Source organism: Pinus tabuliformis, chromosome 3_1, assembly GCF_031772625.1.
Source record: "Pinus tabuliformis cultivar Carrire ecotype Pingquan chromosome 3_1, CPIR1, whole genome shotgun sequence".
Classification (NCBI taxonomy): domain Eukaryota; kingdom Viridiplantae; phylum Streptophyta; class Pinopsida; order Pinales; family Pinaceae; genus Pinus; species Pinus tabuliformis.
The window spans coordinates 85,783,084-85,809,593 of record NC_142301.1 but is presented as its reverse complement, the minus strand read 5'-3'; positions in this window follow the sequence as shown (position 1 = coordinate 85,809,593).

Below are 26,510 nucleotides of genomic sequence, written 5' to 3'. Positions count from 1 at the left end.
TGGTTTGGGTATTGAAGTGTTTTCACCTCGACCCTTCTTAAAATCTAGATACATCTCTTCCGCCATGGCTCACATGGCCATAAAATTGTCCATGAACTGAGATTATAGTCCCAGTGGAGCTTCTTTTTCCATTCTCCTCTGAGGATAGACTCTTCCAATCTCTGGATTAGCCTCAAAAAGTTCTCCTTATCCTAGTCTGAGCTTTAATCTAGTTATCATTCAAAATCCAGCACATGCTTGTCTAACCTTAACAAAACCTTAAGCTCTGATACCACTTGATCTGAAAATGAGATCTTAAATAAATATTAAGGTATTATAGACTCATGTGCAAGAATCCCTATATTATTTAGTGCAATGGATCGAAAATATTGCGAATAATATAGACAATGAACAGTTATAAAACATAATAAACACACACATCAAAATAATCAAGGAGTTCACCAGACTTTCTGGCTACATCTCCTGTTCCAAGGTTCAATGTCGACCTTTATATTATGTCTTTAAGAGCAAAATATTACAAGTGTGAGCTCAAACAAATTCTTAACACAACAGTGACAACAAACAACAGGGATTTACTTGAAATCCTCGAGTCTAAAAGAGTGCACAGACTCACCTCTTGCTCTCTATCTACTACTTTCTCTTGCTCTCTTCTATGTCCCCCTCTTTGTGCTACCATTGAATGGCTTTTAAGCCTATCGGCACTATCAGTACAGCTCCATTCTCGGGCTTTTTGGATCTCAGACACTGTCCATTCAAATCCTTATTGAGCATTAAACAATTATTACAAAACACTCTAAGGTATGGTGGCCACCTATTTTCAAATGGAAAGGACCACTGGCGCGGGTGAAATCCTTGGGAATACGTTTCTCTGTTTACACAGAGAAATACACCCAAATAGTGAGAATTTCTGCCAAGCTGGACTTCAAATGATATTGAATCCAACCTATAATCCTATCGGGTCCATTGTTGTATCGCTATCGCAAGTCACAAGCGCTATGGTCAAATCCCTTTGTATTTCGATTTTATAACGGAAATACACCAATACACAGAAAAATCCCAACAAACACTTTTGTATCGGAACTCAAATTTTATAGAGATACATTTATAATTCCTTTCGGGTCCACCTTGATCACAATCACATGTCGCATGTCAACAACCCTTTGTATTGCGCTACCCGATCGCCGATATCGGCGTATTGCATATCGCGGGGTCTCGGGTCCATTAGTATCACCCCTTATATCATTCCAATTTGATATATCACCATCACATATTGCCGATCGCTATCGCACATCGACCCTTTGCTATGCTTTGGTCCTTCCCCTTTGGTTCTGTGCGATGTGATAAGTCACAAATCGCATATCACATGGTCTTCGGGGCTACTGTTTGGGCCTTTCCTTGTTGGAATCTGTGATGCAATAATGTAATCTCAGTCATTGATCTACACGCTTGATCAACGGTCCATGTTGTGTCACTGGATTACGATCACGATTCCCATAAGGCTACCTCTGATATACTCCACTGGCCTGCTCCAATGCGATGTGTCGATTTAATCTGGACCGTTGATCTGGCTGATCCGACGGCTCTAGTGCAATAAGGCTTTACGTTCCTCTTAGCTCTGTTTTTCGCCATTCTTCATGGTTTTTCTTCTATGATGGTGTTTTCCGATAGTATTATAGAATTAAAATTAGAGGTTTTAGGATCCATTTTTGATCACCTCATCATTCAATTACAGATCATGTACCCTTCATACATGCACGCAACCTGATAAACTCAACATCTTACGAGAGAGGCATTGATTCAATTTGATTATATCCACTAATTAGTATTGTAGATAGGTGAGTGAATTATATTTTCTTCTTGAAACTTATAAGGATTCTGGGAGAGGTCTTACAACTAATCCATATGAAAATAGCATGCCCCCCCCTCATTACTAGCTCATGATCCAATATGAGACAATCTCACATACCCACCAGTGGATTCTTTTTTCTTTACTTCAACCGATGTATTATTTTCTCTTTGGAACCAATAATGGAGTATGTGCAAGAAGGATCGACTAACATGAGAGGATGCCTTCTTTGAGGATGTTTTGGAACCGATGTACAATATTACTTATGATCACCTCTTAAGAAAAGTTAACGATATAATAACATATATAAAGCAAGCTTATAAAATGACCCATCTTACGGGAGGGGATTTGATTAAGTTAACTCATCGATTGGATTATATTAATTGATTAGTATTTTTAGGGAGGTGTTATCACTCCTCTGAATCTATAAGGCTAAGAAGGAGTCCAGCTGAGGTAACCACAGACCAACCTTTTGACTTAGTAGCTAGCCCTACCAGACTAGAGAGGGCTCTCTCTAAAGTATCACAACCAGGAATGCTAGATAGATTACGGTTTTAGGCTAGATATAGTAGGTCAAGGTTTGTTTGATTTGATTTGGTTGGGGTAGTCACTGGATGAGTGAATTAGGTCAGAGAGTGAACTAGGTTATGGCAAAAGAGAATCGGAATTGTAGACATCTGATGGGGCAAGGTAGGCAAGTTACTTTAACACTTTTTAGTATAGTGATGAGATGGTTTAGACTAGTGAGATGCTAAAAAGAGCATGAGATCATGAATTTTTTTTAAACTAAAGAAATGAAACAATGTATGATGATTTTCCCAAAACAGAGCATACAAGATGAATTCTGCTTATCACACCTTGAAAACCAAACATACTTAGTAGCGAAATGGATCATGAAGGGTAAAAAACATTCGTACATATGAAACTAAAGAAGAAACAATTTCAAAATACCATGCCACAAGAATCCCACCAAAATAGCTGCAACTCATCCAATATATTTCATGCCAAAGTCTGAAACACTAGTACAACATCCAATGGAGCCCAACCTATAGAATGACTAAAAAATTACATAATATAGGCCTCAAACCAACTCATCCTAGCCTTAGGGGTGGAATCCATGAGAGGAGGAGAAGTTGCAACAAATAGTGAACTGATAGCTAGAGTGTAGGGTGGTCAAAGTGACTCATCCCTAACTTAAGTAAACTGATTCATTACAATTCATAGAGGCCATTTACCTAATGTATTACCCTAGGTAAAAGTAAAAAAATAATAATTACATCATCCTTATCAATTATATCAGTAAAACACTAATTTCCCATAGGTAAAAATCAAATTGGAGAGAAACAGTGAAAATTTGGGTTGGCTGTCAAACACACAGCTCTAGTGTCAAACGCGCAGCGTGATCTAGGTGGCTCCAAGGACACACACAGGACAAAGAGGGCTCAAAAATCAAAGTGATCAGAATGCTCTCAAATTAAGAACAAATCATAGATCTCATCATCCTGATCGTGGTGGTGTGAACGATTCATCAAACCGAGTCTGTATGCGAAAGTTAGAAGTAGTCAAAGTTTGGTTGACTTTTGCTGACTGGGTAGGCTTAAGGAGGCAACGATTTGGACAAAATCCGGCCACCGGATTCCAGCCAACCTGGGCCAGATCTGAGAAAATTTGTGGCCTGTTTAATTTGTCTCCTTCAGCCATTTTTCGAATTTTAAAAAATTACTAAGTTTTTTAAATGAAACAAAAAAAATATAATTTGGGGTGGCAGGCCACCAACCCTGCCAGCCCTCATACCCCATGTATTATTATAAAATATATAAATATATTAATGGGGTAGGCAGCCATGACCTTGCCACCCTTGGAACCGCCCAACCGTCAAACAAACACCTCATGGGGTGGGCGGCCATGACCTCGCCACCCCGGGAACCACGCAACGAGAGTACTCCATTAGTGGGGGGCGTAGGCTGTCAACCCCTCCGACCCTCCACCTCACCCACATAAAACAAGGATCCAACAGATTTTGAGGGGAGTGGGCCACCGAGACCTGTGGACTCGCCTCCCAAAATTGAATTATGAGATTAACCATGGGATAAATGGGGAGGGGCGGGATTTTATCCCCCGACCCCTCCTCGACCGATTTCCAAATTTTCCCACTATGCTAACCGAACCACATGGGAATATCCTGCCATTTTTTTTATAAAACCTAGTTTCCTCAATGTGCCTAGGTAGATGGAGGAACCAAGAGCGGGCATGGAAAACGAGGCATAGTCATTTTTTAATTAATTTTTATGTAGGTGGAACCATAACTGAGAAAAATTTCCAGGAGGGTGAAATTTTCGCAGTGTCCAAATTGGACAAACTTTATGTCAATCTTACACCTCTCAGCGACACGAACCCGATGGTGTAGTCAGTTTCCTAATCTGAGCAGCCGATTTGTAGAGGACCCAGAGGAGGGAATCTTTGAGGAATCTAAAAGATTCCTTAACCCCCAGATTTTCACTTTCGTAGAATTTAGAAATTTGACAGTCGATTTTGCACTATTCGAAGCCATAAATCTGATAATGCATTCGGATTTTCCATTTTCTCATTTCATTTTTGGCCACTTTTCTAAATGGAGTGCAGGTGTTAGCATTCATGTGTGAGTAACCATCCCATGAGATTCGACGCCGTGAGATTGATGGTACGAATAGCTTCAACAACTTGACTTCCTTTTCCTCAGATGGCCCCTGGATGTGAGGTATATGTAGTGTGTTCATGTACTTATTTTTCTATGCCTTGTGCTGCATAGATCCCTGTTTGATAATTGATGTGGGATCTTGTTTTCATACTTATTTCATGATTCCTACTTGATGTGATGGGGAATCATTTGTGGGGTGTACTTGTTGTCATGATTCATCATGCTTTGTTTGAGATCCCTTTATTGTCGTGTTGATGGGATACTCTTGTTGTCGCCATGTATGTTTGCATTGAGATCCCTTTTATGCCATGTTGGTGGGATGAGCATCATGCATGAGTTTTGTGTCATACTGATAAGAGTCTTTGAATGAGAGTTCTTGTAGTGGAACATCTCTTGGAGCCACTCTTGCGTGAGGGAATTTTCCTTGTATGATAGTGCCATCGTCTCTTATGTACATCATCACTATTTACAACACTTAATGTAGTAGCCTACACCATCTTGACACCGGAGCCTAGAGACGTAGTCCCTCCTGGACGAACTCTGTTATCAATGCTTTTGTTTTTATGTTATTTATGATTGACATGTTCCTCTTCTCTATAGCATGCAGATGTATTCATTAATGTTCTTTTAGAAATGCAATTTAACACATCACGAAAGTAAAAGGTCTTGGAAGGGTCCTTTGTCACACTCGGACCTGGATTAAGTGGTTTTAGAGCAGTCTTTGTGTGGATGTGAATTGCAAGCATGAACAATGGAACGTGCAGCAATAGAGGATGAAAAAGCGATGTACGAGACCATGCTCAAAATTTCCAAAAGGGTGGAAATAATGTATGAAACTCTATAGAAAGAGACAGAGGAAAAAGAGCGATTGCAGCTTCAGTTGCAAGCCACAGAAGAGGCCCTGGAAGAACTGAAGCACAACAACCAAAACCTTCAAAAAGAGAACGCTGAATTGAAGATGCGTCTACATGAAGAGAAAGAGGAAAAACATAGTTTGCTATGACAACTGTAGGCAAAGGACGAGGCCTTGGAAAGGCTGCAGCATGACCCATGTGAGGTAAAATAAAATTCTTTGAATTCATGTATGTGTCTTGATAATGATTTCATTGCTTTTGAAAATCATACCAAAGGAATTGGCTCCAAATTGTTGAATAAAATTGGGTATGAGGGAAAAGGATTGGGAATTAATGGCCAAGGCATTGTCAACCCCATCAAAGTAGAAGAATTACCCCATCAGGCAGGACTTGGGTATGTCAGAAAGGAAGTTGGGGAATGCATAGAGACAGCTAGCGAACCACCAATAACAGATTATGAGAGGCCTCATCAGTTCTTTCCAAATCGACAGAGGAGGTAAAAGATGTTGATTTCATTTATGTTTCATCTTCACATAGTATGATTTCTGTTGGAGATGTGGAGATCCCAATTACAGGGAAAAACATGAGGCTCCTTACAAAGAAGAGGCATGAGGAGGAAGAACAACTTGGTGTTAATAACCAAGGCATAACTCAACCATTGGAGGTTGTGCAGAGACCTCAATTAGAAGGCTTGAAATACACTGAGGGAGAATACTCGAAGGTGTCAGATTCTTCCGAGGCATTGTCAAGGAAAGAGAATGATGGGAACACATCGCCATCATCCCATGGTAGTTCCCATTGCAGGAAAAGAACTGAGGCAAGCTCTCATCTCCATACTTACACCAAAGACAACAAGGAAATGTATAACCACTCTCAAAATTTGAATGTTAATTTCGATTATAATCATGTTGTTAAAGATAAACATAAAACATGGCATTGAAAAACATGTACCTTTTGTGGATTACATAACCATACATTTTCTAAGTGTTGGAAAAGAATGGTAGCACACAAAAGGATGAGGCGTGAAAGACCCTCTCAACATCAGGTTAAACAAATCTAGAGAAACAAGACCTATTGCAGTCATTGTGACAGAAGTGGACATCAAAAAGCCACTTGCTAGAGGCTCCATCCAGAGAAGTGCCTTAAAGACAAAGTGTCGATGCATGAACCAAGTGAAGTAGTTATTCGACAAGAAAAACTGCCACAAGGAGGCGACCCATTCACATTGATAAGTGAAAAATGGTTTCTAGATATGTTAGCATTTCATGGTCGTGCTTTTGTAAATCATTTGCTGCATTTTAAAATGTAAAAGTGATGATGTGTTTTCCATCACTTGTTCAGCAACAATGATGTCTGGTCTTATTTTTTGTCGCATGATAAAATGTGAAAGGGATGTCGTGTTTCCATCACTTGTCAAAACAAAATAGTGTTTGGCCTTATTATTGTAAATCATGTGTTGTAGTGATGATTTTTTTTCCATCACTTGTTGAAGCAACGATGATATGTTGGCCTTATTTCATAGTTGGGGTATTGTGTCCATCTTGATGTAAACTTGACCATCGAGTATGTGTTATAAAATCATGGCAAGTGTGGGATGCTTGGGTCATTAGTTGGTCATGAAATTCAAGCATGTAATTTGCAAAACAAATGTACTAAAGGTTGTAGAGGTTGTAGGCATAGGCTCATCGCTTAAGGCTCCGAAGGACAAAGGTGAAGGAGATGGAAGCCAGACCTTTCAGGAAGCTTGTGGTGTAGACAAGGTACAAAGAAGTTGTAGATTATTTTTCATGCTTTTGGAGGACCAAAAGCTCCTTAGTGGGGAGGATTGATCCAAATGGCTCCAGGGATAGACACAGGACAAAGAGGGCTCAAAAATCAAAGCAATCAGAATTCTTTCAAACCAATACCAAATCATAGATCTCGTTGTCTTGATCACGGTGGTGTGAACAGCTTGTCAAATCGAGTCTGTATGCGAAAGTTAGAAGTAGTCAAAGTTCGGTTGACTTTTGCTGACTCAGCAGGCTTAAGGAGGCAGCAATTTGGACAATATCCGGCCACTGGATTCCGGACAACCTAGGCCAGATTTCAAGTGAATTTGTGGCTTGTTTAATTTGTCTCCTTCAATCATTTTTCAAATTTTCAAAAATGACTAAGTTTGTTTTAATGAAACAAAAAAAATATAATTTGGGGTGGCGGGCCACCAACCCTGCCACTCCTCATACCCCATATATTAATATAATATATATGTATATTAATGGGGTGGACAACCATGACCCCGACGCCCCTGGAACCGCCCAACTGTCAAACAAACACCACATTGGGTGGGCAGCCATGACCCTGCCACCCCGAGAACCACGCAATAGGAGTACTTCATTAGTGGGGGGCGTAGGCTATCAATGTTGTAGGGAAAAGTATCCGACTCGGATGACCCTAACCCACTCTAAGGGTGACAGTTCCTTAGCAACAACTGTAAAACAAACTACTGAAGGTTTACTTCTTTATGAAAGCAAAAGAGGATGGAGAAAGCACTAACCGTTGCCTTGCGCTTAATGTCGAATCCAAACTCTCCTCTTTGGCTGCTTGTTCTTAGCTCTTTGTCCTTCTGCTCGCCCAGCTACAATGAGATCCTGCACAATGACAAAGAAGGAAACTACAAGAGGCATGCAATCATAACTGGTTCATGGATTAGTGTAAACCAAACATGCAATCATCACAATATATAACTGAAACAAGAGCACATAGAAGAACCTCAATAGCTTTTATTAATGAAGAAATAAAGGTTCTGAGAGGATTACAACCATTGCAGGCTCCAACCCAGCAACACCTCCTAGCAGAAAGAATTGCTCTTCTTCACCTCTCTCAAACAATCACCCAATAACTCAAGAATGAAACCAACAGCATATCATTACTTTGCACCAAATTCCAGCCTCCTGAGCTCATAGGAGAGAGCTCAATATATAGATGAATTGAGAAAGGATGAGTCAGCTTGCAACTGATGTGTAGCTGCCTTGTGTCCTCTCTCTCTTCAGTTAATCTTCAGTTGATCTTCAGTTCTTGAGTCCACTTGGTGAACCTTGCTTCCACTTGGAGAAACAAAGCCTCCGACTCATCACAAGGCGAAATACCTGACCCAAGTGTCATTTTTGGAAGATTCCAAAGCAATGACTCACTGTGGCATATGTCCAAACTCGCCCAATGCAGGTGGGCTTTGTTCTACCTGCTTTGCAACGCAGGTACACCATGGAGCAGTTGTGTTTCAGCGCAGAAGCCTAGTGGAGCACCTGCTTTGATTTCAGGATTGCTTGTTTTTGAGTGTTTTCAGGTGGAGAACTGATCTGAGAGCTGTTGGTTTGCTAACCTTGTTCCTCTAGGGGTAGGAACATCATGTTTAGGGAACTTTGGATCCCTTGGATTATTGACAATTCATGCTTATTGCTGTAAGGCACAAAATTGTCTATAACAATCAACCTTGCTGCCCCTCCATCTCACCCACATAAAACAAGGATCCAATAGATTTGGGGGGGAGTGGGCCACCAGGACCGGTGGAATCGCCTCCAAAAATTGAATTATGAGATTAACCATGGGATAAATGGGGAGGGGCGGGAACTGATCCCTTGACCCTTCCTCAACCAATTTCCAAATTTTACCACTACGCCAATCGAACCACATGGGAATATCAGCCCAATTTTTTTTTATAAAAAATAGTTTTCTCAGTGTGCCCAGGTAGATGGAGGAACCAAAAGCGGGCACGGAAAATGAGGAAGAGTCATTTTTTTAATTAATTTTTATGCAGAACCATGACTGAGCAAAATTTCCAGGAGGGTGAAATTTTCGCAGTGTCCAAATTGGACAAACTTTATGTTGATCTTACACCTCTTAACGACACAAACCTGATGGCACAGTCAGTTTCCTGATTTGAGCAGCTAATTTGAAGAAGACCCAGAGGAGGGAATATTTGAGGAATCTAGGGGGAATCTAAAAGATTCCTTAAGCCCCAGATTTTCACTTTCTCAGAATTTAGAAATTTGACAGTCGATTTTTCACTATTCGACACCAGAAATTTGATGGTGCATTTAGATTTTCCATTTTCTCATTTCATTTTTCTAGCACTTTTCTAAGTGAAGTGTAGGTGTCAGCGTTCAGGTGCGAGTAGCCATCCCATGAGATTCGATGCCGTGAGATCGATGGTACGAATAGCTTCAGCAGCTTGACATCCTTTTCTTCAGATGGACCCTAGATGTGAGGTATATGCAGTGTGTTCATGTACTTATTTTACTATGCCTTGTGCTGCACAGATCCTTGTTTGATGCTTGATGTGGGATCTTGTTTTCATACTTATTTCATGATTCCTACTTGATGTGATGCAGAATCATCTGTGGGGTGTACTTTTTGTCATGATTCATCATGTTTAGTTTGAGATCCATTTCTTGTCATGTTGATGGGATACTCTTGTTATCACCGTGTATGTTTGCATTGAGATCCCTTTTATGCCATGTTGGTGGGATGAGCATCATGCATGAGTTTTGTGTTATACTGACAAGAGTCTTTTGACTGAGAGCTCCTGTAGTGGAATATCTCTTGGAGCCACCCCTGCGTGAGGTAATTTTCCTTGTATGATAGCGACATCATCTCTTATGTACATCATCACTATTGGCAGCACTTAATGTAGCAGCCTACACCAACTTGACACTAGGACCCAGAGACGTAGTCCCTCCTCGATGAACTCCTTCATCAACGATTTTGTTTTTATGTTACTAATTATTGGCATGTTCCTCTTCTCTACAACATGCGGATGTATTCATTAATTTTCTTTTAAAAATGCAATTTAACACATCACGAAAGTAACAGGTCTTGAAAGGGTCCTTCGTCACACCCGAACCTAGATCACAATTCCATCTTCAAGATGACTTTTACTTGCCTTCCTTATGTCCAAATCTAGCCCAGGATAGCTCATTGGAAATATTATCCTGTCTAGTTTCTAAAAATTCCTTTGTTTTCAAAATAGGCTTGATTTCCCCCTCCAAAATTCCATTCTCCAAATACTACTCAAATGTGCAGTGCCTAATCCAGAAATGAGGCAGAAACATGATTTATAGGTGGATTTTTTCCTTTTTCACCCACCAGTTTTGCTTTCTAGGGCTGGAAACATCATTTTCCTAGATTTATTGGTCCTTCTAAATCCAATGGTGGTGACCATTCCTCTAAAAAGTGCACATCTCCTAAGGCGCTGTGCGTTTGAAAAAACTGCTAATATAAAAATTGCCTAAAAAAGACAGGAAAAGCAAGATGACGAAAATCGAGTCAAGGGTCTTCAAAATTGTTCAAGAATCTAAGGTCTAAGGTGCCTAGGCATGGAGTTAAGCCTCTGCAAGTATATCAAGCTTCTTATTCTCCTCATGGTGAGTTAGGGCTTCAATTCTTTCCCTAGCAGCTTTGAGCTTTTCCCTTGATATTTGGTGTCTTCGGCAACAATACTTTGTCATCTTTCATTGAATGTCAGTGTCTCTTTTGGCCTTGTCTAAGAGATTTTCAAGATGGGTGCTCACCCTCTCAATCCAATTCTCTCGGTTCTCATTTAGAATTTTGGAAAATTTCTCATTTAGGGTGGGCTCATTAGCTAGTTCAACTTCCTTTTGTTTTTCTAGCTCCAAAGCTCTCTTTAGGCCTCTAGTCCTTGGCCTTTTTCTTGACACCTGTTCCTCCATTTGGTCACTATATTCTCCATATGCTTCATCAATTAAGGCCTTAGCCTTTTCAGCCTCCCTCTTTTCCTTGATGAGATTAATATCCATGAGCTCATGTTTGGTCTCTAACTGCTTGTTTTCCTTCTCATAGTATGAAATGATGTATTTTTCCCTTTGTGAATTGACCTAGAGCTCTCCTATGAGTGCATTATTATCTTCGATGAAAATGGATATGCTTTCACTACCATTATTTTCACTTAGGTCAACTAAGTGAAAATCTTGCTCTTTCTCATGGAGGTCCTCCTGCTACTGCTGGATCTCTACCTCCGTCACCTTTTCCTTGCCTTCATGTACTTGCTTTGCTGATGAAGAAGGCAAGTCCCCTCCCACAATTTGTGGGGAAAACACTTGCCTATGCCCTCTCTGATAGGTATGTGTCAAGGTACCCAAGCCAGCCCCTTTAGGCTTGCTGATCTCACCATGTTCAATGTGCTCTTGCTCTCTGCCTTCTTCTATGCTAGGTGAATGAATAGGCTCATGAAATGGTGATGATGGAGGTGATGGTGAGGATGAATCATCAAATAAGGATGAATGATGTATGGGTTGAGATGGAGGAATGGAGGTGGATGGTTGAGATGATGAAGGGATGCTTTGAATATTTTGAGTAGATGCATGAGTGAATATGGGATTAGCTATGAAGGTACTCCATGCAATGTTGAGTTCCTTGAGATGGTAAAGGACTATGATTTTAATGAGGGAATGGTGAAATAAGCTCTTCATTTGATATTTTTACTCCCTCTTTTGGGAAATGTAGGCCATCTTCTCAACACTCCGGAAAAGATAGTAGGGTATATTGAGCATTTTTACCCTAGTGAAATTCATTAAGAGCCGGATATGATAAGAATAGACACTGGAGAATCTACCTTCACATGAAAAATATTTCATAAAAATCTTCATCGTTGGGGCATATCTGTCAAGGAGGTGTGAAAAAGGAAAATAGCCCCTTCTTTCATTTCGGTACCTTGTTTTCATGTAAGGCTCATAATAATGCCTCTCCAAATCACCTTGTTTAAACCATTTTTCCCCAACATCTAGAATCCTAGTGGAAACTGATATATTTGCAGTAGATAAATTGAAAGTTATACTTGCAAGAGTGACTTGGTTGTCTTGGAGTTTACAAATAAAGAGCCTGGTCAACTCAAGATGATGTTGGACTGCCTGCACTTACTCACAGAAATCATAACAGCCTAGCCATTTGAAGGATGTCATAGTCATAGGGGATGCTAAGAGTTCCCTGAGATCTGTGAGTTCAAACTTGTGTATCTAGCCTCCTTTGTTACCTGTCTTCTTCTCTACCTATTTCCTATTCCTCACTACATGGTTTGTATTCCTCCTCTGCCATGGTGTTTAGTATCAAACCCTAGGGAATTTTAAGATAGGGGGAATATAGTTTTTAGGGAATAATAAATGGGGAAGGGTAAATATGAAGATGATGGTTGAAGGGATATATGTATTGGAGAGGGATGGAGGGTAGTAGTCCGATAGTTTGGGGATGGGGGAAATTTTTTGCAATATAGGGATTTGGGAGCCTAGGTAGTTGTATCACCTAGGACTTAGGGATTTGGGACAAAGGGTTAAAGGGTATCTGGGATAAAAATATTTAGGGAAAGGGAAGGAGGGTGGAGGGAAGTGTGCAAAATGGAATGAGAGTGGAAGGTAGCTTTTGGGGAAGATCTAGGGTGTAGATATAACAATTAAACCATATTTTCAATGAAACCTTTCAAACACGTAGGAATTGAACTGAGGAGGGGGAAAAGCACGTCCCTTAGTTTCTACTTACTTGTGTTGAGGTTGAAAGCATTTTGGATGAGCTGAGGAGGTGACTGGAGCATTGCTGGATAAAGGCAGAGTGCCAATGCAGACTGCATAGCGCCTCAGGAAAACACGTAGCGCCTTAAGGGACCACGCAACGCCTTAAGGGAACGCGCAACGCCTTAAGGAAACACGTAGTTCCTAGTAAACGTAGCGCCAAAAGAGAACGTGCAGCGCTAGAAGGAAACACGCAACACCTGCCCTGTTTCTACTGATTTCGCCCAGAACTGTGAAAAAAGTCTCTCTTGGGGTTTGCTCACTAAGTGCTAGGAGGGAAATGAAGCTAAGTTTTAAGCAAAGAAGTTCTTTATAGGTGAGTGAATTTGATCTTTTTCTTGTCAAACCCACTTTCTAATGTTTCATTTCAGCCCTTTTTAAACCTCTTTGATAATTTGCTTTCTGACTTTTTTCTTTGCAAGTGGATGATGTTGAAGGTTTGGCAATGTTCACTTTTGACTTTTGTTTGGATGATATTGGCAATGGAGTTTGAGTAAACAACTAAAAATAGTAAGTTATTACATATGATAAACATAAAATTACATAAATAAATAAAAATTATTACATCTCCCTTTTGAAATAAAAATTACAAACTGGAATGAATTTCTTGCTTAAAATCAAAATTGGAACTTTAGCAACCATGGTTACATGCTTGTAAACCCTTATTCAACTGAAAAGGGGATATTATTTTCTTCTCCCTCATATTTTGTTGGTCTTATGCAATGAAATGGTGTTTTATTGAACCTTGGAAAATGAAACCTAGTGACCTAATGCGACCTTGAATGACTGAACTCCAGGTGGACTTGATTGACACAAAACATGATGAAATGAGATTTTATAGTCAATGTGTTTTCAGCAAGACACATGAAGGTGGGCCAACAAATATAAATTTTTGAGAGGGGATGCGCATTCAACTTGGGCTACCATTAGTGAGTAAATGTTTACATGATGACCTAGGTGGAATGATAAAATTAAGCATGGGACACTAATATGATATAAAAGAGGATTTTTTATCACTGATGGAAGTATGCAAATACTGAATCTAGCATTAGCCTTATTTGTGGATGGCATCTCCTTGGAGGTGCCAAGAACATCGTAGACCAAGTGCCTAACCATATGGGCCAATATGGTCAAAAACTCAAACTGGAATGCATGAGTGTGGAGCACCTGGAAGGTATGCTTTTTGACAAGCAATCTAGTGGTTTTTCAATACTATTTCTAACCTTTTCTGCATTATGAGTCTAAAAAATATAAGGGTTTTGATAAATTGTGTGAAAATGGACAAACGAAGCTCAATCACTAATAATTGATGTTTTCTATGCAGAAGGACGCGGAAATAGGGAATTATCGAGTAAAAACAAGAAGCGAAGGGAAAGTAACTGCTGTCCCGTCGACAGGGAACCGGATGCGGACAAGATCAAGTAAACTTAGAGCCGAATAGTCCAGGAAAAGAACGCAGGATACCGAGACGGAGAATGCAAGAAGGAAAGAGGAGAACTGAACGATTAGTGAATCCCTCAGGATCTTCGATCCTGAGGGATCGCTGCTTTAAGCTTATCTTTTGTATCTAGATATCTCCGTCATTTCTGTTATATAAAGGTACCACGCCATCGAGCGTGGGGACGACTGTTGTTATAATTATAAACTCAGAACAACTTTGATCATTAAGTTTTGTAAGATCTGATTTTGTATACTTTTGTTAATGTAATCAATATAAAGGACTTGGTGTTCACTTCGTTTCTGCATCTGAAGTAACTTTAAGCAGTGTACCATTGGTAGCCAAGGGCCCAGCTCCGACGGTCACTTGCTGTTGTATCATACCGTGATTTGTGTGGTTTGCTTATTTCTCTTGTTTCAGTAATCCGATATATCTTTTACATGATAGACTATGCTTCTTAATTAATATCTGAATCTGAATAAGCTCTTTAATCCACGTCTCTGTATTACACAAAGTGAATCTATTCGAATTGCATCCATTTCTATGGCAAAATATTGGTGTGAATGTTATTATTATTGGATTCATATAAAATAAGTATTTGTGAGGCTTGAAGATAATATCACTTTGTTCAGAAACATAGTCGCATCATACATTACTCTCGGATCGCTACAGTAGTATAGAACGCGTACGTACATCGGAGTTTGTTGTTCCATTTAAGTTTGCTGTTCCATTTGAGTTTGCTGTTCCATTTGAGTTTGTTGTTCCATTTGAGTTTGCTGTTCCATTTGAGCTGCTGTTCCAATTTATATGATTGACGTTTCCTGTTTATGATAGTTTGCTGTTCCATTTCATTACTGTTGTTCCATTTGATTACTGCTGTTCCATTTTAGAATTGCTGTTCCATTTTACTTTCGCTAATCTGCCTTTATTGCTTTCGCGTGATAGCAGGCCTAAGGCTGTCGTGAGCCCAGCAAGACGCTGCCTAGCTCCCAGACCTATAAGTCCATGCTTTGGTTTCCTTTCTTTATCAGTTTCTAAAGGGAAGGGTTATTGGTTCCGTACCCTTGACTGATCATCTGCCTTGTGTGATTTCATCTTCTGAATTGGTTTAGTTACAGCTTAGTGTTTGTTTCCTTTCAAGTCATTACAATGCTATACTACCGAGCATTACTTGGACAGAACAGCCTCGGATTGAGTTACTCCTTGAAAGAACAAAACAATCCCGGATTGACTTAATAATGTGGAATAATTGGTGGTGTGAGAGACCCTAGTTATCGCTCTACATTTTGGCGTCGTTGCCGGGGAAGGGGTAATAGCCATTTGTCCTTTATAGAGTAGTGCGCAAATCTGCTAGGAGGGAGTTGGATTTTAAAAACGGAAGGTAAGAACCTGCGTACGGAGCATGTAAAAGCCCTGCTCCACCGTCCGCTCTCTTAGTAGAATTGCTGGTTAAATAGGATTTAGCAGTTTAATTGGAGTGCATGACTAAGCAGAAAAAGTTAGAGAAAGATCAAAAGCCTCCATCCAAAGCTAAGGGGTCGGTGACCCTTGGACGAACGACCTTCATAGACGAAATCTATAAGAAAGCCGACTCTCAGCCATCAGTAGGTTATAAGAAAGTCAATTCTAAACAGCCTACTAGTTCCCTTCAGGCCTCGAGATCACCATCTGAAGCCTTTGCTGAGGTGCACAGTCGAACAGAGGAGCAGGATTTTCAAGAAATTGAAAATTTGACTCCTGGACCATTGCACGAAGGGACCCAAAGTAACCTTTGTGAAGGAGAAGGAGAAACAGGGGAAATTGAGGAACCTAGATCTCCTATTGAATTAAACCAGCCTTTAAATAGCCCGGACAAGGGAAGCGCTGTAAAAATCCTTGTTGAAGGAATTCATTCACCGCAGACAGTTGGGGCCATTATCATCCCTGATCAAGGGAGTGGTGTCAAGACAATCCCTGTTAAGACTACCCCTCCTCAACCAAGGAACACTCTCTTGGAAATTCCTGAAGATTACTGGCATATATTCGATCCCATGGCGCAGAATCAGCCAAACACCCATACCTCCACATTGCAATATCCGATAGTAGATTCTGCAGCAAATGCGCCCATGAAAGCCATCCCTCTCCAGCATATTCCCACATTTCATGGCCTTACATCAGAAGATCCGGACGCATTCTTGTTCGAATTTGATGTATTATGTAGAGGATACGACTACACCACCGATCCCCAGAAACTGAAATTGTTCCCCTCTACATTAAAAGGGGCTGCGTTAAGATGGTTTATGGGCTTAGGTGGTGGGGTTATTAACAATTGGGATCAAATGAAAGAAGCCTTTTTAAAGAAATATCAAGATTACTGTAGGTCGAGAGAACTAAAAGATGAAATCTTTCAAATGTCAGCCAGGCCAAACGAAACCTTAGAAGAATATGTGGAACGTTTCCAATATAACTTGCAAAGATCCCCTTATGCATCGCTACCTCTGCCTGATAACGTGTTGAAAACTGCATTAATTAGAGGTATGAAAGAGCAATGGATCGAAACGTTAAACATTATGGGGAAAGGAGACATTTATCAGGAAAATTTTGCTGATATCATTGATCTGTGTATCAGGAGCTCAAGAGGCAGCACGAGGATAAAACCAGCGGAATATGATCGCTTCCCCAGAGATAACAGAACATCAACAGAGGGAGTAACACGGGTGGAACTTGGAAATTTACTAGAAAATTTTAAAACTGATATCCTGGGAACATTAACTACACAACTTGACATTGTGCAGGCTAAACAGAAGCAAGCCGAGGCGGAGCAGAATCTAGCAGTTTTTTGCCCACGATGCAGGAAGAAACACAGCCACAAGGAATGCCCGCTGGATACAGTCCAAATATGTGCTATCTGCACCAAGGACCACCTGACCGAAAGCTGCCCTTCACTTCCTGGTTTGAAGGCAGTATACAAAGAAGCAGAAGAGGAGCCAGAACCAGCATATTTTATTAACCAGCGTCGTCAATGGCAGCCTAGGCAATCAGGTATGTTTTCAGACCCCTCCTCTTCTTTTCAACCCCCGCAGTTCAATACTCAGCAACAGAACATGTGGCAAAACCAGTCTCAACCCCCGTTTTCAAATTGGTCACCTCAAATGTTTCCTACTCCGAATCCTTGGATGTCCCAATTTGGTTGGCCAAACTGCCCTTATCCTCCACCATATTGGCAGAATAGTTCCTATCCTCCGCAGTGGACCCCTTCCACTTCGCAAAGCTCATCCTGGCAGACAAGCTGGCCAAGAACGACATATCAGCCAGCAGGATCAATCCCACTCCCTCAACCAACTCTGCCAGCTTTACAACAAAATCCCCAGTCTAATCTGAGACCGCAACTCCCAGCCCAACCCAATCCCAATCCTAATAATAGGCCAGTCCAATCCATCCAAATCATAGATACATCAGAGATTGAGTCTGACCTAAGGGAGTGCAACGATCTTCAGTTAAGATCTAGACGAATAATAGAAACAGAGGGAGACAAAACAATTCGCGTTGAAGATCAGTTACCAATAGAACAACCCCCACAACAGAAGGATGAAAACAAAGAGCAAAACAATAAACAAGCAAGTACATCCTCTCCTCCTTTCCTAGAACTATTAGTCATATCTCGACCTATACAACCTCCAGACTTCGACATTTTGGGAGAATTACAACATTTGTATATAAAGATTCCATTCCTCCAAGCCATACAAGATATTCCTATATATGCAAAAACCATAAAAGAATTATGCATCAAAAAATCAAGGAGGAATACAAATATTAACCCTAGAGTCCAAGTAGTTGGTACTTTATCTGACCTATTATCAGGAAAAGAGACACCTATCAAATATGAAGATCCCGGGAACCCAATTGTAACTGTTCAAATCTATGGCCAAACCCTGACTAACGCTCTAGTTGACCTGGGAGCTGCAATCAACATTTTGACAACCTCCACCTGCCAAAAGCTTGGCATCACGTCAGTAGAACGTACCTCTACTCTGTTAGAATTGGCAGATTGATCTGTAGTTCGACCAGAAGGTACTCTTAATGATGTCATGGTTTCCGTAGATTCCTGGGAGTATCCCACAGATTTCCTGGTAATTAATCCTAAAACCCGACTAGATGGACATCCGTTAATCCTAGGCAGACCTTGGCTTGCTACTGCCGATGCCTACATTGGCTGCCGGCAGGGAAACATGACTATAGCCAAAGGACGAGATGTTAAAAATTTAATTTTATATCCTCCAGCACAGCCAAGCCTGCCAATGATTAAAACTAACTCTTATCCTGTGTCATATCTTGCTAACAACATCAGATCTCCATTAACTATACAGAAGGCTTTAGACTTTAAAGATCAAACAGAAGACGACGCCATTAACAATTTTATTATTCAAACTGAAGCTAGAACACATATGCAGTGTTTTATGATAGAAGCAGCATTTGACAGTGAGCTAGAAGAAGATCCCTTAAAAGATCCACATGACCAGACAATACCAGTAACTGTTGTTGCCAATAGTAAAGTAGTGGAAATTGAACCTGGTAAAACTCTGAATATTAACGCCAACCTTACATCAGATCAAGAAATAAAGCTTGTTAATCTGTTACAAAAATACAAGGATGCATTTGCGTGGGATTATCCTGACATGAAGGGGATTGATCCTCAATTATGCACCCATCACATCTATATAGAGAAAGATGCAAGACCTGTCCGTCAGCCACAAAGAAGACTCAACCCTCACCTAAAAGAGATAGTAAAAGACGAACTTCAGAAGCTCTTAGATGTTAACTTTATTTACCCTATCTCTGACAGTAAATGGGTCTCTCCCCTTGTGGTGGTACCCAAGAAAAATGGAAAATGGAGGATTTGCGTGGATTACAGGGAGTTAAACAAGGCTACACAGAAGGATCACTTTCCCCTCCCATTTATAGACCAAGTATTGGACACGTTAGCAGGGAAGAAATTTTTCTCCTTCCTGGACGGCTTCAGTGGATATAACCAAATCCAAATTGCCCCTGAAGACCAGGATAAAACTACCTTTACGTGCCCCTGGGGAACGTTTGCCTATCGAGTATTACCCTTCGGCCTATGTAACGCCCCTGCTACATTTCAAAGGGCTATTCTCAGTATTTTTGCAGATCTAATAAACGATGGACTTGAGGTGTATATGGACGACTTCACACCGTATGGGGATGAATTTGATCCAGCTCTGGATACCCTGGAAAAAGTTCTACAACGCTGCATTGCTACCAGACTCTGCCTGAGCCACGAGAAGTGCTACATGATGATGACGGAAGGGCTCATTCTAGGGCACTACATTTCAGCAGCTGGCATCCAGGTAGACCCTGCTAAAATTCAGATTCTTTTGCTCATCACTACCCCCACTACTCAAACAGAGGTACGTAGTTTCCTTGGATTTTCTGGATATTACAGACGATTTATAGAACATTATTCACGAATTGCAGCACCTCTATATGCCTTAACTGGTAATGTTGATTTCCTGTGGATAGAGAAATGTGACCAGGCTTTTAAAGAATTGAAAAAGTTGCTGTCAATAGCTCCAGTCCTTCGAGGACCAAACTGGAATTTGCCATTCCAGATCTCATCGGATGCCTCGGATACAGCAATCGGTGCAGTCCTAGGACAAGAAGAGGATAAGAAGCCATACGCTATTTACTATATTAGCAAAAATTTATCCTCTGCCGAACTCAATTATACTGTTACTGAAAAGGAATTCCTGGCTGTAATTCATGTTGTTAATAAATTTAGGCATTATATTACTGGATATCCTGTTGTGTTATATACAGATCATTCTGCTATCAAATATCTAGCAAACAAACCTGTCACGAATGCTAGAGTAACTCGATGGTTGATCCTGTTGCAGGAGTTCGACATCACAATTAAGGATCGACCCGGCAAGGAGAACCCTGTAGCCGACTTCCTCTCAAGAATACCCAAATCAATCGAAGCAGCAGCCGTGGAGGATCAATTCCCTGACGAACATCTGTTTGCCATTGCCATTCGAACACCCTGGTATGCTGACGTCGCCAATTACCTTGCAGTGGGTAAGTTACCAAAACACCTAACCCCTCAGGAACGAAAGCAAATTGTTCAAAAAAGCACTCGATTTTCGTGGATTGGAGACCATTTATTCCATACAGGGGCAGACATGCAAATCAGGAGGTGTATTCGAGAGGATGAGATCCTAGACATCTTAAAGGCTTGTCATAATGGACCATGCGGGGGGCACTTTGCCGACAAGAGAACAACACATAAAATACTACAGGCAGGATACTATTGGCCTACAATCTTTAAGGACGCGAAAAAGTTTGTGCAGGCCTGTGACAGCTGCCAGCGAGCAGGAAAACCTGGTCAAGCTGATGAAATGCCTCTGAGACCACAAGTGGTTATTGAGCCATTTGAACGATGGGCTCTTGATTTCGTCAGGCCCATTAATCCACCATCAAACCAGAGGACATACATCCTGGTAGCAACAGACTATGTTACTAAATGGGTTGAGGCTGAATCATTAGCTAGGGCTATAGAAGATTCGGTAATACAATTTTTGTTCCATTTGTTTGTACATTATGGACTTCCGAGAGAAGTAATTACAGATGGTGGACCACAATTTGTTGGAAATAAACTAGCTGCAACATTTAACAACTATCATATCCAACATAAGATTACTACCCCCTACCATCCGCAGGCAAATGGACAAGTAGAAAACAGTAACAAGATAATTGAATCAATCTTAACAAAGACTATCGCATCACACAGGCGTGATTGGGCTGCTCGGCTACCTGAAGCACTGTGGGCTTATAGAACCACATGGAGAAGTACGACAGGCTATTCGCCTTATCAATTGGTGTTTGGGAAACAACCAATCTTTCCTATCGAATTTGAGATCCAAACACTACGAACTGCACAAGAGGTCGGCCTAGATCTGAATGAGGCACAGATCAATCGACTACGACAAATCAACGAATTGGATGAGATTAGGCTCTCTGCATTACAAAACACAGCATTAATCCAACAGCAGCGAGCTAAGTGGAATGATGCACTTATAAAGAATAAAGTCTTCCATGAAGGAGACTGGGCTCTGTTATACGATTCTCGGTTCCAGGATTTCCCGGGGAAACTCCAGACTCGTTGGCTAGGACCATATGAGATCCAGAAGGTGCACGACAATGGGACCCTCACTTTGATCACAATTGACGGTTCTGGACATACGTTCAAAGTAAATGGCCACCGAGTTCGTCTCTATCGAAGACCTCTTACTCGGGAATCCTTTTGTCAACAGCTACAGCAAGATACTGATTTGGAGATCTTAGGAGAGGAAGTGAAATCTTCCTCACCTATAACTTAAGCAACTCGTTTTTCATAATTTGTACATAACATCCTGTACATATGTTCTTTTCATCTTTGTTTGTAGTATTTTGGTTACCTTATTTTGCACAGCACTGGTTTGATTTTGCTGTTCCTTTTCAAAAGGAACAGCACTCGTGTGATTCTGTTGTTCCTTTTCAAAAGGAACAACACTTTTGGTGTTTTGCTGTTCCTTTGCAAAAAGGAACAACAATTTTTGCTTTGCCGTTCCTTTGCAAAAAGGAACAACACTTTTGGTGCTTTGCTGTTCCTTTACGAAAAGGAACAGCACTTTTGCGTTTTGAAATTTTTGCTGTTCCTTTTCAAAAGGAACAGCACTCGTGTGATTCTGCTGTTCCTTTTCAAAAGGAACAACACTTTTGGTGTTTTGCTGTTCCTTTGCAAAAAGGAACAGCACTTTTTGCTTTGCCGTTCCTTTGCAAAAAGGAACAACACTTTTGGTGCTTTGCTGTTCCTTTGCGAAAAGGAACAGCACTTTTGCGTTTTGAATTTTTTGTTGTTCCTTTGCGAAAAGGAACAACACGTTTGTGTTTTGGAATTTTTGCTGTTCCTTTGCGGAAAGGAACAGCACTTTTTTGGCTTTGCTGTTCCTTTGCGAAAAGGAACAGCACGTGTGGATTTTTGCTGTTCCCTTGCGAAAAGGAACAACACGTGTGGATTTTTGTTGTTCCCTTGCGAAAAGGAACAGCACGTGTGGATTTTTGTTGTTCCTTTACGAAAAGGAACAGCACTCTTTGTGCTTTGCTGTTCCTTTGCGAAAAGGAACAACACTCGCATATTTCTTTTTCCAAGATGCAGAATTTGGTTAATTCCGCTATTTCTTTTCCACAAAATAAGTCATTCACATGCTTCGCTCAGAGGAGACACCATCAGAACCTTTCTGCTCCTATTTGGACGTTTTGCGATTATGCTCTCCTAAATCCTTTAGATATAGCAATGACATTATGCAATGAACATAAAGCATGATATACCGAAACTAGCATATCATAAATCGCTACTATTTTAACAGTCAGTATATATAAGAAGACAAGAGGAGGAACATTAAACTTCGTCTTCACTGTCATTATCTTATTCCCGAACCATGGTTTGGTAATTTTTATCATGTCGATCTCCCTAAAAACTTTCTTGATCATTACTGAGGTATATAAGCAAACGATTTATATCTGTCTGTTGGGATTGTAAGACTTCTTCCACCATTCCCCGCTCTTAAGGAGTGCGGAACCACCCTTATGTGTAATTGAACAAAGAAAAAGAGAAGTGTGCTGTAAAAGAAGAATAAAAGAAAAAATAAAAACAAGATATGAAATCGTCAATTGCAGGATAGGGGGTCTCATTCAGAGCCAGCCTACCATGATCATAAGGATGGAAGCGAAGTGGCATTCCCATTACGGCCACCACACCAGGGATATGGTCCAAAGGTAAAATAACAAGCAAACCTTGGAACAGGAGGTCTCATCACGAGCCGGCCTGACCACGTTTCGTGCCTACCTTGTGAATGGCATTATGGTTATCTGGTCACCAAGCCAGCATAATGGCCTGCATTTTGACAAAGCACTCTTCAGTAGATACACAAAGGATAATGGTTCCGGAGGGTGAGATAAAAAAACTTTGCCAAGGTTATGAACACCTGTTGGCAGCAGAGCTCTGTTAATGGCATTGGAGTCATAATATTTACACCAACAGGTATGATATTAAGTCTGTTTGTATTTTATATCCTTTGCATGTATCATATGTCACACCCTGATATAATTATCGCATGAACATTATCACCAATCATGGCAACGGAATTGACAATGACTACTGGAGACTTGGTACAGTTGACAGACGTCCAACCCCTCGGTTCCTCATTATATCACACTGGCTGATCTTCAAAGCGATCCACTTTTCTGCCTCGGTTTCGGTACTCCATTGTCCTTTTACAACATGGCATAATTTCTACCTGCTGTACTTTATGATTTGACTCCCGACTGGCTGCTGCTCCTCTCTTTGACGGCTGGGGGCAACCTATCAGATCGCGGGGGGGGGGAGGTAACCTCATTACTCCAATGGCCACGTGGCCGCACACCATTCGGGCAAAATAATGACACGATTTAACGGTATGATGATCTCATTCTACGGACTGCCATCCACGATCTTTCTCCTTGCTGCATGCTCTGCAAAGATCCTTCCTAAAATTGGCATCGAGTATCCTCTCTGCTTGGTAAATACTGCAAATAGTCGCTGTTTCATCCCTGAGTCTATTTCTGGAGTAAGCCATGGGCGGGAGGACAATCCGAAGTGAACTGCACAAGCTGACCGCGTCCGCTGCTGCCCGCGAAATTCTGGAAAATGCAGGATGGTTGAATTACTTCAACCGCCTGCAAGAATCGAATGAGGCTGTAGCATTGGAATTCCTGCAAAATTTGCAGGAAAACCACTCTATAGTCGGAGGAAAGCGGATAGAAGTTACGGTGGACATTATCGCAGAAACCTCAGGATTAACAGCTGTTGGACCCAGATGGGAGCTGAAGAAGGAAAGACTGCAGAAAGTAATGGAAATTTTCCAAAGCGAAGGCCAAAGTCTGACAGTCAAAGGGAAAGGAGTTCTGCCAACAACACTGGGGGAACCCTGGACCGAGCTGGCGAAGATAGTGCAGAGCTATATCACCTTCGAAGGGAGAAAAGTGTAGGAATTTACAGGGTAAGTTCCACAGAAAGAATACCAAAAGGACACCGCTCACAACCAGATCTCAAATCAATACACCAGTATTTTTGACGTGGTTAAAACCCTCAGAGTGCAAGGAGGGAAACAGTCCACGGCCTGTCCCAACGTGGGTACTGCAGGCAATTTATTAATCAAAGAATGAAAATTTACATAAGCTTCTCTCATGCACGGATTACCCGAACAATGACCCTCCATGCGCTTTAAATAGAACTCATGGACCAATCGGGTGTCAAGCCACGGATCAAGTGTCGGTAATACCGAGGTGAGAGTGAACCGTCGGATCACTACATATCGTGACCGTCGGATTGTAAGTTACAAAATGTACAACGGTAAAGAAACACACTTTACCTAACTCTAACCTAACTCTATACTAGACCAAGTTGAACTTAACTATATCCTATGTGTCGGAATATCCTAACATCCCCCCTTAAGAACAACTTGGGATAGGATTGAAGGATTTACAAATATGACACAATAGGAGAAGGAAGGAGGCACTAGAGCCTATCCCCCCTTAGTGACAACTTCCTGAACTCCAAGCATATATCGAAGTTTAGTGAACTTCGCCTCTGTGAGAGCCTTTGTGAAGATGTCTGCAACCTGATCATCTGTTGGACAATATTGCACTTCAAGAACATGGTCATGAATGAGCTTTCTGATGAAGTGCATGTGTAGTTCAATGTGTTTGCTGCGCTGATGCTGGACTGGATCTTTGCATAGCTGAATGGCACTTTGATTATCACACCAAAGTGTGGTTGGATGCTGCTGCTCAAAGCCAAACTCTGATAGGATCTGACGAAGCCACAAGGCTTCCTTACTAGCTTCCACGGCACCACGATACTCTGCTTCTGCTGACGAAAGAGAAATGGCAGCCTGTTTCTTACAAGCCCATGTAATAGGTCCTGAACCAAGAGTGAAGACATAACCGGCAGTAGACTTCCGATCATCAGGGTCACCAGCCCAATCAGAATCAGTGAAACCAACTAACAGAGGAGCTGCTTTGGCACTGTAATGAATCCCAAACTGTACTGTACCTCGAACATAACGAAGTATTCTTTTAGCTGCTTTCCAATGACTTTCACGGGGGTTTTGCATAAAACGAGCAACAAGGCCAACAGCAAAGGAAAGATCAGGACGAGTATGGGTTAAATACAAGAGTTTTCCGACAAGTTGACGGTATAAGGTAGCATCAACTTCAGGAGAAGTACAAGAGACTGAAAGTTTGACTCCAGACTGAAAGGGAGAAGGGGCTGGCTTACAGTCTTCCATGTGAAAATGACGAAGAATATCACAAGCATACTTGGACTGGGAAAGGAAAATACCCTCTTGGGATTGCAAGACTTGAAGACCGAGAAAATAGTGTAAGTGTCCTAAGTCTGTCATTTCAAATTTCTTTTTAAGGCTGGACTTCACATGGTTTATAAGGTTGGGATCACTACCAGTAAGAATAAGATCATCAACATAAAGAACAAGGATGATAAGAGAGTTGCCCACTTTCTTGGTGTAGACAGTATTGTCAGAATGACACCTAGAAAAGCCAGATTCTAAAAGAAAGCTATCCATTTTGGCATACCAAGCCCGAGGAGCTTGCTTGAGGCCATAAAGGGATTTCTTAAGTCGACAAACAAGGCTGGAGTCTGTTTGTATGAAGCCAATGGGTTGTTCCATATAGATTTCTTCCTGCAAGTCCCCATGCAAGAAGGCAGATTTAACATCCATTTGATGGACTTCCCATTTTAAAGAGGCAGCAAGGGAAAGAACAAGGCGGATAGAGTTCATTTTGGCAACAGGGGAAAAGGTTTCAGTGTAGTCAATGCCTTCAACCTGTGAAAAGCCCTTAGCAACGAGACGAGCTTTATGTTTATCAACTTTCCCATCTGGTCCATACTTGGTTCTGTAAACCCATTTACATCTAACAAGTTTGCGTCCCTTTGGTAGAGGAACAAGATCCCATGTATCATTTGTCATCAATGAATGATATTCTTCATTCATAGCTGCTTCCCAATGTGGATGGCCTGAAGCTTCTGCAAAAGTGTCAGGATCAT